This window comes from Phyllostomus hastatus, unplaced genomic scaffold, assembly GCF_019186645.2.
Source record: "Phyllostomus hastatus isolate PE091 unplaced genomic scaffold, TTU_PhHast_1.1 phas_scaffold_78, whole genome shotgun sequence".
NCBI lineage: Eukaryota > Metazoa > Chordata > Mammalia > Chiroptera > Phyllostomidae > Phyllostomus > Phyllostomus hastatus.
The window spans coordinates 76,204,052-76,208,552 of record NW_025334041.1 but is presented as its reverse complement, the minus strand read 5'-3'; the positions used below and the strand labels follow the sequence as shown (position 1 = coordinate 76,208,552).

At 38.3% G+C, this 4,501-nt stretch overlaps 1 pseudogene; it reads left to right on the top strand.

Moving 5' to 3' along the window:
- The first annotated feature begins 802 nt into the window (after window positions 1-802).
- LOC123811295 lies at window positions 803-4,119 on the top strand (annotated as a pseudogene).
- Window positions 4,120-4,501: the final 382 nt, after the last annotated feature.

Genomic DNA, 4,501 nt, shown 5'->3' with positions numbered 1-4,501 from the left:
ATTGCAACTTGTGAATATCAATCAATTAACACAGTCTACATTTAACAAGCTAAAAGAAAATCATGATTATACCAGTTTGATACAGATTTGACAAACTCCAACACACTTCATGTTTAAAAGCACTCAGTAAACTAAAAATAGAGGAAACTTTCTCAACTTGATAAAGAACATCTAAAATATGTACAGTTAATATAATCATTAATGAAAAGAAACTGAAGTCTTTTCCCTGGATATTGGGAATAATTTGAGTGGAGAATATATCCCCTCTCACCACTGCTAATTTCTTATAGAAATTTCTAACTAGTGTAATAAGTCAAGAGAAAGAAAAAATATATATATATATTTGTTAAGAATAAATAAAACTACCTTTTATGGCAAAAAAACATGATTATCTATGTAAAAAAAAATAATAAAGAAAAAACCCTCCTGGAACTTACAATTGATTATAGCAAAGTTGCAGGATGAAAGTTAATATTCAAATGTTAATTACTTTCTTAGATACCAGCAATAAACAATTACAATATAAAATAAAAATATTATACCATTTTAATAACACCAAAAATTCCATCAAGAAATATTTAGGTGTAAACCTAATGAAAAATATACAGGATATAATTCAGAAAACTGTGAAATGCTAAGGAAATAAATCAAAGATACCCTAGAAAAATGGAGAGATTTTACACATTCATGGATTGGAAGACTCAAAATTGACATCATTTTTTCCCAACACGGTCTATAGATTCAACACAACACTAATAAAGAATTCTAGTGAGGGGCACCCTTAGCTGAGGTGTTTCTGACAATGCTACTCTTCAGTTTACCCTAAGTGTGGTGACAGTTTATGAAATCTGCCAGAGAGGCTCTGAATGACAAAAATATAAAGCCATTGTTGAATACTTTCAGACAGTTACCTAGCAATGAAAATGAGAAAAAGTACCCTTTAATAAGCTTCTAGAGGTGCTCTAGAACAAGAAATTATAAATCATTCATCATGTGAAAACTCTTTAGGTATTATTTCTCTCTCCATTGGGGGTGCAACTGAAGGTATTTGTACCACATCTACACCTTTGCATTGCTGGAACATGTTCTGAATTGTCTTCCTTTGGATCAGTGTGACACAATATTCACTTTTGTGGAAAACAATATTGTTACTTGGAAATCAAATACATTCTATTCTGCTGGGGGAAAAGATTACTATGCATGTGCATTGATATCTTAAGATGATCAAAACTGCAGAAAACAGTCTTCTGTGGATGAATTCAACTCTTCATGGTTAGGCTTTTCCCTTTATCTAAGAAATCAGGTCTTAACTCACAGAGTCAGTTTAATATGGAATATGTCACTGTTTTTAATACCAATGAGCAGGAGAGCACCTTGGGTTAGAAGCACACTAAAGACAGAGAAGAAAGAATGGATATTTAAGAAAGTGAAATGGGAGATGAGGAAACACCAACAACTTGCTCCATTCGAATTAATTACAAACTATATTGAATATTCTGGTCACTTCCAGATTACTTCAGGAATCCTGCAATGCTATGTGAAGATCTCATGGAAAACTTTTCTCTAGTGTACAGAAGACGTTCTAGCTGTTTTCAAAAGTTATAAATTGGGTGATACTCAGGCTTCAAGAAAAAAGAAGGAAGATTAAAAAACTGGAGAAGAACACTTATATTTTGCAATTTTTTTTAACTCTGAACTTTTTATTGTCCTCCTGCCCTGCCAAACATTTAATGCCTCAAAACTCTGCTGTTGTTGACCTCAGACACCACTCTGTTGTCCACAATCCTGCCGGTCATGGTCTTTTGGATGGTTTGTAAGGAGGCACTCTTGTTCAGAGCATCAACAAGGTTGAAGTCCCCCCTTTCTTCCAGGAGGCTGCAGTAGGTGGCAATCTCAGCCTCCAGCTTGACCTTGATGTTCAGCAGGGCTTCATACTCCTGGGCCTAGCACTGCCCCTCTGCCCGAGTCTGGGCCCCACTCTGACTCTAGATACAGCAGGATCCCATTGAGTTGTTCCATCCATTGGCATAGTGCATCTCCACCTCCCTTGGGTTGTTCTCCAAAATGACCTTCAGATTCCTCACTGAGTCCAGGTCAGTCTCCAATGACTGGACCATACATAGCAGTTCCATTAGTGTCATCTCAGGGGCGTCTATCTCAGCAGTCTGCGAGGTGACCAATGTGGTGTTCTCTTCAGTCTGATGGGACCAGTACTTGTCTAGCTCCTCTCTTCTTCCAAGCCAGCTCATCATACTGAGCCCAGAGGTCTTCCATGATTTGCTGAGGTCATGATATTTGGGGGCATCCAACTCTATGATCAACCCAGAACTGGCAATCTGGTCTTGTAGACCATTTATTTCCTCCTCATGGTTCTTCTTCATGAAAAGCAGCTCCTCCTTGAAAGCTTTGATCTCTGTCTCCAGCTGCAGCCAAGAGATATTGGTGTCATCAATGACCTTTCCGAGCCCCTTGATGTCATTCTCCACAGACTGGTGCATGGCCAACTTCATCTCACACTTGACTATGAAGTTATCAACAGCAAGGTGGGCATTGTCAATCTGCAGATTGATGTGGGCATTGTCCACAGAATTTGCAAAGATCTGATCCCTCGGGTCCTCGACGGTCTTGAAATAATGCCACCAGTCTCTGACTTGGAGTTCCTTCTTCTCTAGGTGTTCCCAGATTTGCTCTCTAGTCTCCAATTATCATCCTCCAGGGCTCTAACCCTTTCCAAGTAGGAAGCCGGGCAGTCAATTCAGGTATTACATACTCCTTCTCACTCTGGATGTCCCCTATGCCCACAAGATCCCAACCCCCACCATTCCTTCAGCCAAGCCCTGGTATCCCCAGCTGCCCTGCACACTGGTACACAGTGGTGGAGTGGAACACTGAGATCCAGGAGTCTGAGTCTGCTGCATAGATGCTGGCTACCCTGCTGGCCAGCCTGACCCAGTACCCTGCATGGAACCCAGGGTAGTTTGTGGGGAAGCTGGAGTGTGAGCTGAAGCTCATGTTGTTCAGGGAGAAAGGTGAGAAGCTGAGACTCAGTATGGAGCTGCTATATTTTTCAAAATTTATCAAGTGAAAAGTTCATGTATTTACAATTGTATGACAGCAACTTTGTTATAGTATCCCATTTTATTTCAATATCTGGAGGGACAGGTTAAATTCAAAAGTTCAAACTATGTTTTAACTAAAGAGCAACCACTCTACAGATACTACAAAATCAGTTTATCAGCTACTATCTAAAAATCCACCTGACGTAGAAAGATTTTCAAAGATGATAGAGCATATAGTAAACACTAAAGAAGCCTGGAAGTAATAGAAACATAAAGGCTTCCCAGGTTTTGTGAAAGAAAGAAAAATCAGATACCAAGCCAATGAGGGTAATACAGAAGATAATAGCACCAGAGGACTTCTAGGTAAAGGACACAACAGAAAGATTCTGGTGGAAAATGAGTTAACAAGGCTATGGAATCTTTGTCTCGATAATATGGAAGTCTATAAATCAGAGACAAGGAAACATCTGGCAACTTTGGAGGAATTCTTTGAAGAAGCCATGGAACAGGCAGACATTGAAAACATGGTTGGAAATGAATATAAAGTTGTAAACAATTCAGGTTGTGGTTGGAGAACCCTGAAACTATTAGCAGAGAGAGACTATTACCTCATTTCTTCTTAGTCAACCAACTAGCAGCTTAAAAGTTTGCAGAATATCTTGAAAATATGGAAATAAAGCATGCCAAGGAATTACCACCCACCTCCTTCTGAAGAACTAAAAACAAGTGAGCACGAAGATGAAGATGATGATGCTTTACTGAAGGAAAATAAAGACCTGAGGTTTGGTGAGGCAAACCTGTAACAGGAACAAATTGAGATATTTATTAATACCAACAGATTGTGTGAACAATGGGAAATACTTGCTCCCTACTTGGAAATGAACAACTCAGAAATTAGACAGATTGAGTGTGACAGCAAAGACATGAAGATTAGAACTAGCAGCTACTTGTTGCCTGACAAGATCAAGAGTACATGAATGCCTGAGAATCTTATTACAATGTACTGAATAAGTTTGGATCAAGTGACCTTGCAGAAAGTCTAATGACAGGATACAAATAGGGAGCTTATTTTTTATCTATTAAAACTGTAATAAGATTTTGTTGCCAAGCAGCATTTGATAAGAGGTACACTGGTTGTAATAAACAGTGGACATTTTTAGAACAGTAAAAAAAAATTCGAGCAAGCTGTTGTCAATATCAATACACTAATTCTCAAATACAGGGGTGGGCAAAAGTAGGCTTATGTTTGTAATACAAATAAATAATAGAAGAATCAATAAAGAATAATACAAGAATTAACTCTGTTTAGTGTACTCACAAATGTAAACCTACTTTTTCCCACACCTCTCTGTATAACAAGGAAAAGGACCGAGAATAGCCCACACAATACCAAAAAAAGAAAATCACTGGGTGAGAACTGACACTATTTGACTTCAAGACTT